This window comes from Eriocheir sinensis, chromosome 58 (genome assembly GCF_024679095.1).
Source record: "Eriocheir sinensis breed Jianghai 21 chromosome 58, ASM2467909v1, whole genome shotgun sequence".
Classification (NCBI taxonomy): Eukaryota; Metazoa; Arthropoda; class Malacostraca; order Decapoda; family Varunidae; genus Eriocheir; species Eriocheir sinensis.
In genome coordinates this window covers 4,665,899-4,681,503 of record NC_066566.1, presented here as the reverse complement: position 1 = coordinate 4,681,503, position 15,605 = coordinate 4,665,899, and the positions used below count along the sequence as shown (strand labels likewise).

Sequence of the window (15,605 nt, the reverse complement as noted above, 5' to 3'; positions counted from 1 at the left end):
AGATGAAGGTTAAGTTAGATATTTAAGATGTGTCCCGGAATTGATGTCTTTTGGCCGCTCTTTTCTTTTTGCTTTTATTGGGGCAGCGCTGAGCGGGCTTTATTATTTCATTTTTGTTTATCCCCTTGAACTTTTCCTCTACTGTAAAACAAAAAAAAATCTGCCAGTGACTGTATGGTGAAGCTACAATACATACAGTAACCTCAACGTTGCCAGATTGTCGTACTCAGCCGATTATATTTCTCGACTTCCTACCCCAAAACTGTCTCCTGGGCTCCAGTAACGAAACTCATTTATAGTTATCGTTAAAAGAGTTAGATTCTGATGTTTCTTGGCAATAGTTAGGTGTCAGAAACCGGTAAATACTGTGTCGATACTCAGCCAGTTATATTTCCCGACTTCCTACCCCAAAACTGTCTTCTGGGCTCCAATAAGGAAACTCATTTATAATTATCGTTAAAAGAGTTAGATTCTGATGTTTCTTGGCAAGTTAGGCGTCAGAAACCGGTAAATACTGTGCTCTGAGTACGATAATATAACAACGTTGCTATATGGTGAAACTACAATACATACAGTAACCTAAACGTGTATTGTAGTAAGGGCCACATTTTTAAACATTTCGGGGCCCAAGGACACACATTTGACAAGGCTTTCGCGGGAGTTGTGGGCATTTCCAGGTGTAGGTACTTTTATGACCTTGGTGCATGGTAGTTTGACAAAGCCTTTTTTTTTACAACAAAGGAGACAGCTCAAGGGCACAAAAAAGGAAACAATAATAAAAAAAAAGCCCGCTACTCGCTGCTCCTAAAAAGAATCACAAGAGGTGGCCGAAAGAGGGGTCAATTTCGGGAAGAGAGGTGTCCTGATAACCTCTATACCATGAACGTGAAAGAACGGTCATGAGAACGCGATTGGTATTTTTTTCGGCCTTTGGGAGTTGATAATGTGAGAGGAGAAAACGTTTGAAATGTGAGAGGGGGAAACGTTTGAAATGTGAGAGGGGGAAACGTTTGAAATGTGAGAGGGGGAAACGTTTGAAATGTGAGAGGGGGAAACGTTTGAAATGTGAGAGGGGGAAACGTTTGAAATGTGAGAGGGGGAAGCGTTTGAAATGTGAGAGGGGGAAACGTTTGAAATGTGAGAGGGGGAAGCGTTTGAAATGTGAGAGGGGGAAACGTTTGAAATGTGAGAGGGGGAAACGTTTGAAATGTGAGAGGGGGAAACGTTTGAAATGTGAGAGGGGGAAACGTTTGAAATGGGAGAGGGGGAAACGTTTGAAATGCGAGAGGGGGAAACGTTTGAAATGTGAGAGGGGAAAACGTTTGAAATGCGAGAGGGGGAAACGTTTGAAATGTGAGAGGGGGAAACGTTTGAAATGTGAGAGGGGGAAACGTTTGAAATGTGAGAGGAGGAAGCGTTTGAAATGCGAGAGGTGTAAACGTTTGAAATGTGAGAGGGGGAAACGTTTGAAATGTGAGAGGGGGAAGCGTTTGAAATATGAGAGGGGGAAACGTTTGAAATGTGAGAGGGGGAAACGTTTGAAATGTGAGAGGAGAAAACGTTTGAAATGTGTGAGGAGGAAACGTTTGAAATGTGAGAGGAGGAAACGTTTGAAATGTGAGAGGGGGAAACGTTTGAAATGCGAGAGGGGGAAACGTTTGAAATGTGAGAGGGGGAAACGTTTGAAATGTGAGAGGGGGAAACGTTTGAAATGTGAGAAGGGGAAACGTTTGAAAATACCAACTCAAGTGACGGCGGTAGTGAGCAAAAAGTAGCGATGGTTGTCATGAGGGAGCAAGGGTGGCGGGAAGCACTTGCGGTCACCGAAGAGAAAAAAAAAATCATAAATACTAAACCAGCAATACAACGGCTATGCTGAGAGGGGCGGAGAGGGGCGGTGAAGGGGGGTGAAGGGGGCTGGCGTATCGGGGAGAAAGGGGAGGGGAGAAGAGAAGATCGGGGTGTAAGGGGCTGGCGTAGAGAAAGGAGAGGGGCGCTAGACGAGTGAGGAAGGGGAGTGTGGAGTGCATGGGAAGGATAAGGGAGGAATGAGGGAGATTGAGAGGAGTACCGTCTAGAGAAATGAGGGAGGGGAACATGCATAGGGAGAATAAAGGAATGAGGGAGTTTGGGGAAAGGAGTTGATGAAGAGGAGAGAGAGGGAGAGTAGAGGCAAGGAGAAAGGGGCGAATAGGAGTACAGAAGGCTTGTGGGAAAGGGCCAATACATAAGGGAGGAAGGGAGGCTAGGGCGAGTGAGAAAAGGGTGAAGAAGGGTGATGTAAAGAGGAGAGGGAGGGAGAAGGGGCGAGGAAGAGGAGGAATGGCTACATAAGGGAGGGAGGCTGGTGTGGAGGGGTGAGGAAGGGGTGGAAATCTAATGGAGCTGAAAGGGGGCGCCTGGGAGAGGGGCGTATAGAGGCTGAAGGGGGAAAGGGAGGCTGCTGGGGGAGAGAACCATTAAGCGTTGCCGGGGGAGGGACGACGCCGGTGGGACTCTGTAGTACTCCTCAGATGACAAATATAGAAATAGGGAGGTCGAGAGAGACAGATGAAGGTAGACGGACACTTGAAGGAATAGAGAATGAGATAGGAAGATAACATGGACAAAGGGACAGAAATAGGAATAGAAAGGTTGAGAGAGACAGAGGAAGGTAGACGGACACTTAAAAGGATACGGAAGGACATAGGAAGATGATATGAACACGAAGGAACAGAAAAGCAGACAGGAAGGTTAAAAGACATAGATGAAGGTAGAGGGACACTTGAACGAATAGAGAATGAGATAGGAAGATAGCATAAAGACAGAGGGACAGAAATAGGAATAGAAAGGTTGAGAGAGACGGAGAAAGATAGAGGAACACTAGAAAGGATAGATAATGACATAGAAAGACAGCATAAGGACGAAGGGACAGAAATGCAGACAGGAAGGTTGAGAGAGACAGAGAGAGGTAGAGGAACACTAGAAAGGATAGATAATGACATAAGAAGACAGCATAAGGACGAAGGGACAGATATGCAAACAGGAAAGTTGAGAGAGACAGAGAGAGGTAGAGGGACACTAGAAATGATAGATAATGACATAAGAAGACAGCATAAGGACGAAGGGACAGATATGCAGACAGGAAGGTTGAGAGAGACAGAGAGAGGTAGAGGAACACTAGAAAGGATAGATAATGACATAAGAAGACAGCATAAGGACGAAGGGACAGATATGCAAACAGGAAGGTTGAGAGAGACAGAGAGAGGTAGAGGGACACTAGAAAGGATAGATAATGACATAAGACAGCATAAGGACGAAGGGACAGATATGCAAACAGGAAAGTTGAGAGAAACGGAAAGAGTTAGCGAGGGAGGGACGACGCTGGTGTATTATAGCGATATGTATTACTCCTTAGCCGCGGGGGATCGACTGGTAAATGCTGAGTGGCGATGCTCGCTTGTTTATTTTTCAGACACCATAGGCACTTACTACCAAAGACATCAATCCGCCTCTTCAAGTTGCTGTTTAGTGTCCATGTTCACAGCCACGGAGTAAGACAGCAAGCAGAAGCAACTTGAAGCTTCGGATCGTTGTCCTGCGCATGTATCGACAACGCCATATACTCGTGCTGAGCGAGTCCATAGCACCGTGGGACTAAGCGAACGAAGAAGGAACTGAAAGATAAATTACTTCTCTCTTGAGGCCACCATGTTAGAAAATGGTTAACTATGATATTCCTGCAAGATGGCTGACAGTAACTCGTAACGTTTAGTCATAACATTATCATTATGAGAGGTATGAGAGGATATGAATTAAGAGATGCTGTGGACCGTAAAATGCTTTCTTTGTGGTATTTAAACTGTAAATCCGTCCCTTGAATTAAGCATAACGGGCATGACTATAAAATCTCCCTCGCTATAAAATGAAAAAAAAAAAAAATCATCCACAATATCTAAACTTTTAACCCAGCATATATTTTATTTATCATATATTTTATTTGTATTCAGCATATATTTTATTCATCATATATTTTATTTGTATTCAACATATATCTTATTCATCACATATTTATTCAGCATATATTTTATTCAGCATATATTTTCATCCTCACTCTGGGACTGCAAAAGATTCGAAACCCTTACATTGCTTTCCACTCCTAAAACTTTTCCTCGAACTTGAAGCACTGCCCTCGCCTCGCCGCGGGTGTCCTTACCGTGTATATAGGAATAAGGAAGACCACGTAGGAGGAAGGCAGGGAGGCAGGGGAGAAGGGAAGGACGGACGGAGGACAGTAGAATGAAAGAGAGGAAGGCAGACAATGAGTTGAAAAGAAAGGCTGAAGAAGAGAGAGAGAGAGGGAGAGGGAGGGAGAAAGGGAAGACTTGAAAGAAAGAGTAGGAGAACAGTGCAGATGGAGAGCGGTATATATAGGGATGATGAAGTATATGGAAGATTGAGAGGAAAGGAAACATGGAAACATGGAAACGCAGGCAACAGAAAGCCTATTGGCTCATTACGAGGTTGCCCGTTCTGGTGATTTAATCTGCTCGACAGCCTGGGGCCTGGGGAGCAGATGAAAGCACCTCGATATTGAGGAGCAGATGAAAGCGCCTCGATATTGAGGAGCAGATGAAAGCAACTCAATATTCAGTTTACTCCCGACGCAGCGAAGTGACGGTCGATTCTATATTTGAAGGAGTTGATAGTATTCGCATTTACTACTTCTGAAGGAAGATTGTTCCAGTGACGGATGACTCGGTTTGAAAAGAAACTCCTTCCGATGTCTGTGTTACATCGACTAGACTGAATGGGTAAACCGTTATTTCTAGTTCTTAGGTTGGTTTGCAATTCAAAGAAATTGGAGTAATCGACGTTATTGAATTTTTTAGATACTTGAAGACTTGAATCATATCTCCTCGTAGGCGTCTTTTCTCCAATGTAAAGAGATTGAGTCGCTTGAGTCGTTCCTCGTACGGTTGAGCCCTTAAGGTTGGTATCATTTTCGTGGCGCGTCGTTGAATCCTTTCCAGTAAATCAATGTCCTTTCTGTAATTAGGAGACCAGAACTGTACTGCATACTCGAGGTGCGGTCTTACCATGGAATTATACAAGGATAGCATCACGTCTGGCGTTTTACACTCGAAGTTCCTCGCTATGAACCCGAGCATAGTGTTGGCTTTGTTGTATGCTTTTTTACAGTGATTCGCGTGTTTCAGGTCACTGCTGATAGTGACTCCAAGATCCTTTTCCTCCTGCATCGCTTGCAGAGGTCTCCCATTCATGATGTATGTGTGGTTACTATTTCTGGACCCAATGTGCATGACTTTGTATTTGTCAACACCATTCGATAATGTGATTGAGGTCTTTCTGAATGATTTCGCAGTCGGTCTTTGTGAGGGCCTTTCCCCCCACCTTAGTGTCATCAGCAAATTTCGATATTGTGGATTTCAGTCCTGATTCGAGGTCGTTGATATATATGATGAAGAGAATGGGTCCCAGCACTGACCCTTGAGGCACTCCACTAGTGACTGGAAGCCAATCGGAAGGCTGTCCGTTGAGTAGTACTCGTTGTTTTCTGTCGGTGAGCCAATCTCTTATCCACGCGATCAGATTGGCTCCAATGCCCGCCGAGTGCAGTTTCTTAAGGAGTCGCTCGTGCGGTACCTTGTCGAAGGCTTTCTGAAAGTCCAGGTATATAACATCACTGGGGATGTGGGCATCCCAGTTCTTATATATGCCTTGGAAGAAGTCTAATAGATTCGTTAGGCAGGAGCGCTTGTTTCTGAAGCCATGCTGGGTGTCGGAGATTACATTATTGTCTTCTAGAAACTTAACAAGTTTGTCTCTAATAATCTTTTCGAGTATTTTTCCTGCCACTGATGTCAAACTTATGGGCCTGTAGTTTAATGCAACGCTTTTGTCTCCTTTTTAGAAAAATGGTGATACGTTCTCCAACTTCCAGTCTTACGGGACCTTTTCAATTGAACAGACTGGTTGAATATGTTAGTGAGTGGCTGAAGTATTTGTTGTTTAAGCTCTTTTAATAACCGCGGGGACAAACCGTCAGGTCCTGTTGACTTGTTCGTGTCGAGTTTATCCAAATACTCTTTCACTTCTTGGTCGCATATTGAGTCAATTTTCAGGGGCGTGATTCCCCTCGGCGGGTCAGGGTTCTCGGGCATGGTTTCGATGTTCTCGACTGTGAATACGGATGCGAAGTTACTGTTGAGGATTCTGGCCATCTGTTTACTGTCCTGAGTTGCAGCTCCAGTCTCGTCTGTCAGGGGACCAATATTGGATTTTACTTTCTTTTCGATCTGATGTATGTGAAGAATTTTTTGAGTTTGTCTTGATGTCACGCGCTATTTGTTTTCGTAGTTGCGTTTACTACTCCGAATAAGGGTGCGACAAGCTCTGAGGCTGTTGTGGTACTGAGTACGGGCTTCGGCCGTGTCATTCTCTTTCATTAGGTTATAATTCCTTTTTTAAGTTTACCGCCCTTTTATTTCTCTGGTCATCCACGGTGGATCTACGGCACCATTTACTCGCCTGGGTTTCGTCGGCACTGTAGCCTTTTCTACTCCCAAAAGCTTATCTTTGAAGTTGTTCCACACGTTGTCGATTGTATTGTCGGTTAGGTGAAGTTGGTCCCAGGTCGCTGAGGGAAGCAGCTCACGGGCTAGGTTGAAAGTTGCTATTTTGTAGTCTGGTATCACTGACGGATTGTCTACGAGTTTGTGACTTATGTTGACATTGAAACGGATTAAGTGGTGATCGCAACCGTTAATTTTTTCACCAATTTCACAGTCGCGAATGAGGTCGGGGTCGCTTACTAATACCAGATCCAGCAGATTGTTTTCTCTTGTTGGTTGAGTTACAACTTGAGTGAGGAACGAATCCTCCACCATTTCTATAAGCCTGTTACCCTCTTGATCTCCAGTCAATTGTCCCCAGTCAATGTTAGGGCAATTAAAGTCCCCAATTATTATTGCTTGTTTACTTTGTGTTAAAGAGTGAAGCTCTTCGTACAGGGCAGTGTCATCGGCTGCTTGTTGTTTTGGAGGCCTGTATACGGTCGCAAGTGTTAGTTTCTTATTATTCGCAGTTATTTCCACATAGACGGAGTCGTAATTCTCTGCATCCTGTTTGTCTATTTTTATGGCAGGGAGCGTACTTTTTACGTATCAAATTACCCCTCCGCATTTCTTGTGCATTCGATTTTGTTGGAAGCTTTCGTACCCTGGAAATGAAAGTTCAGATACAAGAAGTGCAGAGTTGGCCCAAGTCTCTGTGATGGCTACCACATCTGGTTTCTCAGTTGCAATATACGCCCTAATTTCGTCCTTTTTGGGTAATAGACTGCGTGCATTTGTGTACAAAATGGAAATGTGACTACTGGTTTGGCCGCGTTGAGTTGAATGAGTTCGCTTGTCGGAGGCGTCGTTGGTTACACAGTTTCTTGCAAGCCGCATCGACGCTACGGTTCGGTTGATCAAGGGTTGCCTTTGCCTTGCCCTCGCCTCCAGTTTTTTGAATAGCTTTTCGAGAAGCTTTCAACTGCATCGTTCAGGAGCCTTCCTAGCCGCGCCGAACCAACCTCGTTCAAGTGGAGTCCGTCCTCCCAAAACAAATCTGGGCGCTGGTTGAAGTGATGCCATTCGTTCGTGAACCCTACGCCTTCATCGTTACATAACTGCTTTAGACTAGTGTTGACGCCGTACGCTTTACTGTTGTTGTATCCGGCGAACGTATTGACTCTCGGTAGAATTCCAGAGACGATGATGTGGGGGGACTTGGTCTTGTATTTCCGAATGACTTGACGGTATTTTGCTAACAGGTCCTGAATTTGAGTTGACTGAAGGTCGTTGGTTCCCGCATGGATCAGATACACTGTGTCGTCCTTCGCATTTACTGAAACTGCATCGACAGCTGATTCAATATCGTCCAGTTTGGCTCCGGGGATACAGAAGCGCTGCCGTGTCAACGTATTCCGACCACAAAACTCCGTAAGTTGGCCTCTCACCACACTGTCTCCAACTAAATTGACTCTAGTAGTTAGTTTGCCCATACCAGGAAACAGCGTCTGGTTCGTACAAGTGACAGCTGGTAGAATGGTCTTGTGATTTCTTCTGGAAGGGCGCGAGGTACAAGGGAGCGCAGGCTAAGGTGGGTTTGGAAGTGGTGGTGGTGTTAGTAGTGGGTGGCTGGGAAAGGGTGGAGGGTGAGGTGTGGATGGAGGAGATGTGGTATCAGAAGTGGAGGAGGAGGCGGAGGTTGAGTTCGTGTTGGAGGTGGAAGTGGAGGATGGAGTGGTGATGAGGATAGGGGAGGAGTCAAGGGTGTTGGAGGGAGAGGAAGGAGAGCGGGAGAAAGGGAGTGGTACTGTGGATGGAGGTGGATGGGGTAGGAAGGAGGTGGATGGAGTAGAAGGAATGGTAAGGGTGGCGGCGGGATCAGGCGTTGCAGAGGAGTGGGGTGGTTGAGGCGAGGCAGAGGAGATCGTGTTGGAGGTGGAAGGGGAAGATGGAGTGGTGATGAGGATAGGGGAGGAGTCAAGGGTGGTGGAGGGAGAAGAGGGAGTGGGAGTGGATGAGGTAGCAAGGGAGGTGGATGGGGCGGAAGGAATAGTAAGGATGGAGGCGGGTTCAGGCGAGGCAGAGGAGGAGGAGGGGGTATGTAGTTGGGTCAGAACGTCAGAATATGAGTTTGAGGAGGAGGAAGCTGGAGTAGGAAGGGCGGGGAAAGAAGAAGAAGAAGAAGAAGAATGAGGGGTAGGGAGTTGAGGGAAGGCCATCATGGTGTCCCAGATCAACGCATTGGAGCGTTGTAGTTCCTCGTTGGTCTTTTGTAGTGCCTGAATACGTAAGTCTAAGACACAGTACCTACACATCGAGTCGCTGGCTTGGTAATGAATCGCAGCATATTTCTTTGAACAATTACAGCAATTGAGATAGTTGGACGGCATGATTACTTCTTTTTTTAATTTTTATTTACTGTTGCAAGACGATATAATTGTGTGTTTTACAGTTAAGATGAATTTTGTATCCGCGTGGACTAAGGTGAACACCTGGAGGGAGGCGGCTTTAAATCGGTCGAGTCACGCGGGAGAGTTTGAGGTGTGGCGTCTATGAGGGCCCGCACGTGTTTTCCCTCCGGGATTAAAATTCTCTGGGGGATTAAACTTTTCCTCCTTTTCAAAACAGGTGTGCTGGTATACGGGTCAAGCTTTGTACTTCTACGTTAGTGACAGATTTTCTACGTTAGTTAGACACAAGAAGCTCACTGTCTTTCACTGGGTGCTGTGTTAGGTCGTGCAGTTGTAATCCTACTGGGGAAAGACAGGAAACACAAAAAAAGTCGATATATAACTTAACCGCTCAGCTCAGCAGGGAAGTCCTCTCACTGTAAGGTAATCCTCGCAACACTTCAAACACTAGTTAGACGCGTCACAGCACTGAGTTAGACGTTAATTAATTAAGTTGAGTGGTGCTAAATCAGAAAAGTAAACAAGCACAGTTAGTCGTTCGATTTCTGAGAAGGCGTACGGGCCTATTTAAGTAACGGTTAATTAAAAACGTGGATGAACGGATTTCAAAAGTTGTGACGTTAAAATGTAACACACGGAGTCGATTCACACACAAAATAACAAGTGTCGTTTCACCAGACGAGGTGAAAAGCAAGGTTAAGGTTTGATGCCGCAGCAGCAGCAAGGTCAACGTCTGTCCCTTTGAGGAGGTCAGGCGAGACTGTTTTGAGGAGGTCAGGCGAGGGAGAGGGAGGGAGAAAAGGAAGCTAGAAAGGATAAGAAGTAGAGACACAGAGGATGATAAAGATAAGGACAGACATTTGGTTAGGAAAATTAAGAGCGGTATGTATAGGGATGAAATAGAAGGCTGAGAGAAAGGGAGGAAGGAGAAAAGGAAAGAAGGAAAGGAAGGGAAACAGGACAGTGGAGAATGATAGAGATAAGGACAGATATTTGGATAGGAAAATTGAGAGCAGGCAGATAGAGAGGACAGTATGTATAGGGATGAAATAGAAGATTAAGAGAGAGGGAGGAGGGAGAAAAGGAAAGAATGAAAGGAAGGGAAACAGGACAGTGGAGAATGATAGAGATTAGGACAAAGGTTTGGATAAGAAAATTGGGAGCAGACGGATAGAAGACTGTAATTTTTTTTATAAGAATGAGGACATAGAGGATTGAGAGTGAGAGGAGGAGGAGAGAGAGAGAAAATTTGAAAGGATGAAAAGGAAGACTAGTAGAGGATAACAGAGATGAGGAGAGACTTGTGGATAGGAAGATTAAAAGAGGGAGAGAGAGAGGGAAGGAGGGAGAAAAGGAAACTTGAAAGGATGAGAAGAAGGGACAGTGGAGGATGATAGATATAAAAACATAACCCATAGATAAAAAAAAATGAATAGAAAGGTTGATAGACACAAAGACAAATAAGGTCACACTAAAAAATATATACAATGACTTATGAAGAGAGCATTAAGACGAAGGGACAGATATTCAGACAGGAAGACGAAAGAGACTGGCTGAGGGTGAGATGAAAACAGGGTGCGAAATGACGAAGGGAGGACGGGCAGGGTGTCACGGTGGAAGGCAGGGTGAAGAACTATAGGGTGAGGAGAACTGGGGAAGGGCAGGCAGGGTGACGAAGAGGGGGAAATACCGGGTGAGGGCGAGATAAAACTAGGGTGAGAAATGAGGAAGGAAGGGCAGGCAAGGGTGACAGGGTGACGAAGAGGGAGAGGAAAGAAGAGGGAATGAAAAGTATGGAAAGAGAAAGGAAGCAGGGAAGGGAAAAAGGAAGGAAGGGATAGGAGAGAGGATGGAATGTGTGGGAAGGAGAAGAGCGGGCAAGGTGACAGGGTGGGTGACAGGGTGAAGGGTGACGAAGAGGGAGAGGAAAGAAGAGGGAATGAAAAGTATGGAAAGAGAAAGGAAGCAGGGAAGAAAAAAAGGAAGGAAGGGATAGGAGAGAGGATGGAATGTATGGGAAGGAGAAGAGCGGGCAGGGTGACAGGGTGGGTGACAGGGTGAAGGGCGCCCTCACCCAAAAGTGGCGCCCCATTGTGTCGCCACGGCCGCAATTAGGCATAAATATTGGCACGTCAGCGGCGACAAAGCGGTGGCCGGGAGCCTCGCCGCCATCTCAGCGCCTAAATATGTTGACATCTGGCGTAATGCAGCAACAGGGCGCGGCCAATTGTGTGGAGGCCGTGTGGTCCGCCCCGCCGCCCCCCTCCAGTGTCTCTCTCCCTTCCCTCCAGTCTCCCTCCCTCCCTTTCCTAGCTACCCCTCCCTTCCTTCTGCCTCTCCCTCCCTCCCCCCTCCGTCTCCTCCCTTCCCTTCAGTCTCTCCCTCCCTCCCTTCCCCCCAGTCTCTCTCCCTCCCTTTCCTAGCTACCCCTCCCTTCCTTCTGCCTCTCCCTCCCTCCCCCCTCCGTCTCCTCCCTTCCCTTCACTCTCTCCCTCCCTTCCCTCGCCGTCCCCTCTCTCCCTTCACCCCAGTCTCTCTCTCTCCCTTTCCTAGCCACCCCTCCCTTTCCTCTGCCTCTCCCTCCCCCGCCCCGCCGCCCCAACAGCTGGCTCCCCGCTCCGCCAATCGCCGCCGCCCCCCGCCCCGCCGCGCCCGCCCCGACACGCCCCCCGCAGCCCTCTCGACGCTCCCAGCCCGGCGTCATGGTCTGAAACGCCCCTGTGTCCTCTTCCCTTCCTCCCTCCCTCCCTCCTTCCTTCTATTTCTTTCTCTCTTTCTCCCTTTCTCTTGTCTCTGTTTCCCTCTCCTCATCCCCTCTTTCTTCCTGTTTTCCTCCTTTCTCTACCCCTGCTCATTCTCTTTTTCTCTTTTTCTCTCCCCCTCCTCTTTCTTTCTTCTCTTTATTTCCCTTTCCTTCTCTTTTCTTTCCTCTCTGCCGCGTTTCTCCTTTTCCCTCTCCTTTCTTCTACCTCTCTTTTTCGTCTTTTCCCTTCTCCCTTTTCCCTAAGCCTCCTTCTCTCCGCTTCTGCTTCATTTCCTCTCCTTCTCTCCCCCTTCTTCATCTCCCTTCCTCTCCGTCTCCCCCCCTTTTCTCCCCTCTCCCCTTCCCCCATCTCCCTTTCTTCCCATCTCCCTCTCTTCCTTTCCTTCGCTTCCCCTTCCCCTTTCCTCTCTCTCTCTCTCTCTCTCTCTCTCTCTCTCTCTCTCTCTCTCTTCCCATCTCCCTCTCTCAGCTCCTCCCTCAACCTTTTTTCTCCTCCCTTCCTATCTCCCCCTTTTTCCTTCTCCCTCTAGCCCCCCTCTCACCCCCCCCCCCCGCGCCCCCTCCCTCGCTCCCCTCTGTCCCTTTGATAACACGAGGGTCGCCACGCGCAGTATCAACACAACTGATAACAAATTCAATTTTCTCCGTGTCTTGTTATCGCTCGAGGACATCTTGCGGCCTCCCGTGGGACCGCTCGGCCAAAGAGGGATCCGAGAGGGAGAGAGAGAGAGAGAAAGGGGGGAGGAAATTAAGGGAGGTGTGGGGAGGAGGGGAAGGGGAGGATGCATATAAGGAAGGGGAAAGAGTATGCCTGGTTGTGGAGGGAGAAAGAGAGATAGATTTTTGTAGGGAGAGGATGTATAGGGAGAGGACGAGGAGGAAAAGGGAAGGGGAAAGGCAGGAAAGAGGAGAGAGGATTGGAGGAAGAAGGAAACAGGAAAGGAAAAGGAAGGAAGGGAAAGAAGATGGAAAATATGGAAAGGAGATGGGAAAAATAATAGGGATGGAAAAGAAGAAGGGAGGAAAAGTACGGAAAGGAGAAGAGAAGTTGGAAAGGACACAGGGAAGGAAGGGAGGAAGAGAGAGAGAGGATGGATTGGAGAAAGAAGGAAAGAATGGGGAAGGAAAATAAAGAAAGGGAAGGGAAGGGAGAAATAAGTAGGAGAAAAAGAGGAAGGAGAAGAGGGGATGGAAAGTATATTTATAATGCGAAGAAGAGAAACAGAGAAGGAAAAGAGAGGAAGGGAAAGGGGAAGGAAGAGAATGAAATGAAAGAAAAGAGAGAAAGGAGTTGAAGGGAGAAAGGTTATAAAGAAGAGGAAATGAGGAGGCGTAGAGAAAAAGAGGAAGAAAAGGAAGGAAGGTAAAGGGTAAGGAAGAGAATGAAATGAGAGGGAAAAGAGAAAGGAGTTGAAGGGAGAGAGGAAATAAAGAAGAGAAAATGAGGAAGCGTAGAGAAAAAGAGGAAGAAAAGAAAGGAGAAGGAGAGAGGAGAATATGTTGAGTATAAAAGAGGAGAAAATGTATAAGGAGATAGGAGAAAATGTGGATAAAGGAGAAGGAAAAAGAGGAAAGGAAGAGAAAGGATTATGGAGGTTAAAGAAGAGACGGAAAGGGAAGAAGAAGAAAAATAGAAGGAAAAGAAGGGAAAGGGAAGAGGGAGAAGAGAAACAGGAGGAAATGGATAGAAGAGGGAGAGAGAGAAAGAATTAAAAAAAAGGACGAAAGGGGAAGGAAAAAACAATAGAAAAAAAGGAAAAGGAAGGAAGAAAAGAATAACAGAGAAGGAGGAAAGGGATAAAAAAAAAAAACAGGAGGAAGGAGAAGAGAAAAAAATGGAAGGAAAAGAAGGGAAGAGAAATGGAGGGAAAGAATTAAAATGAGGGGAAAGAAGGGAAGGGGAAAGAGGAGAATGATAAGAGAAGTGAGTAGAAGGGGGAAATTAAGATAGGGGAGGAGGGGGAAGGAGGAGGAAGGGGGTCACGTTGAGTGCTTGTGGAAAGGCCTCAACCCACCTTTTGTTATGCTGATGATGCGCCTTGATCCCTCACACACACACACACACACACACACACACACACACACACATATATCCGTGACACCCTCTTCCCTTCCCTCACTTTGCTTCCCTATATATGATGCAACTCCTCCTCCTCCTCCTCCTCCACCTCCTCCTCCTTCTCCTCTGTTTTTTTTTTCGTCCTTGTTGTTGTTGTTGTCCTCTTCCGCCTGCTGCAGAAGTCTTAACAAAAACTCTAACATTTCCTTCTCTTCCATCAACACCTCCGCCATACAGTTTCTTATATCTTTCCTTCTTCTTTTTCTTTTTAATCTCCTCCTCCTCCTCCTCCTCTTAAGCAATATTCTCCATACCGCGACCCAGTTTCGTGTTTTGGAGCTTAACCCTTTATTTTATTTATTCATCTATTTTTTTTTAAGTGTTGCCTATAGCCCCGGTTGGCGGTAACACGTTAATGGCGCTGGCAAATCCTAAATACAGTGGCTGCCGTCATGGGTGAATCTTACTTCTCCCATGCTGTCCCTGGTGCTCCTATTGAATGAAGTCGTTGAAGTTAAGGTTGGTTGTTACTGGGCAGCATGTGGGCAATCTTCCACCACTTGGCGATGGTTGAAAAATCGGCGCGTTTCGGTTGGACTCGAGCCTTGGGGCCGCTGTCAGTCACCTTGTTTTGATCGTTACCAATGGCGGAGATCGACGATATAGTTTTCCACGTGAAACTAGCTTATGGGGTAGTGGCGGCTGCAGAGGAAGCGAGGTGTTGAGTGTGTGTGGTAAGGTGCGGGGCTAGGCTAACCCCGCAGCCGCCACTACCCATCGGCCAGTTTTACGTGGAAATATAAGTCCACGGGCTCACCACGCCATGCAGCGCACTAACCACTCGGCCACCGCCTCCCCACTGGCCCTTAGTCTTCCAAATATGTCGAGTCCATTTTGGTGTTGGCTCCTGCGTTGCCAAATTATCGTACTCAAAACATCGCATTTATCAGTTCCAGGGCTCGAAACTTTCCTTCCCACACAGATAACGAAATTCCAGTTAAAGTTGTCGTTAAAAGCATTACTTATTGGTGTTTGTTTGCGATAGCTGTGACTCAGAAACCGGAAAATACGATGTGCTGAGTGGCTGAGTACGATAATTTGCTAACCCTGGTTGGCTCCCGCGGGTCCATTTCTCTCCTCAGCTCTGCCACACGGTTCCAACACCTATATTTTCCTCTCATATGTTACCTATAGCTTGCATATGAGAGGAAGGGATAGGTGTTGGGACTGTGTGGTGAGCAGAGGGGAGGAAAGGGCCCACGGGAGCGTACGCAAGATCGGCCTCGACATATTTGGAAGATTATAGTGAAGACGTTTGTATGGTCTAATATCCCCGTGCTGACTCGCTGTGAGCCCCCGCCACTGTGCCTACTCGTGCGTGACCCAGCGTGACCCGGCTTGGCCCAGCGTGTCAGGCCTCGACGCCAATGACCTGTTTGAGCCTCAATGTGCCCACTCACCCGACTTCCTGTTGATGTACACAGTTATTGTTCCTCCTCCTCTTCCTCCTCCTCCTCCTCCTCCTCCTCTTCCTCCTCCTCCTGGCTCCTGCTGCTGTTTCTTTTCTTCCTTCCTGTCTGCCTCACGCGTTCACGTACACACAGAAACTAACAAACAAACAGACAAACGCAAACACAGTCTCTCTCTCTCTCTCTCTCTCTCTCTCTCTCTCTCTCTCTCTCTCTCTCTCTCTCTCTCTCTCTCTCTCTCTCTCTACTACTACTACTACTACTACTACTACTACTACTACTACCACTACTACTACTACTACTACTACTACCACGATGACCCCCATATCCCAACCAAGCAGCCTG

At 46.9% G+C, this 15,605-nt stretch overlaps 1 long non-coding RNA gene across 1 annotated transcript in view; it reads left to right on the top strand.

The window, feature by feature from the left end:
• LOC126985074 (uncharacterized) overlaps window positions 1-15,605 on the top strand; it is a 33,517-nt gene that overhangs the window by 12,131 nt on the left and 5,781 nt on the right. The gene's annotated exons all lie outside the window — the stretch shown is intronic.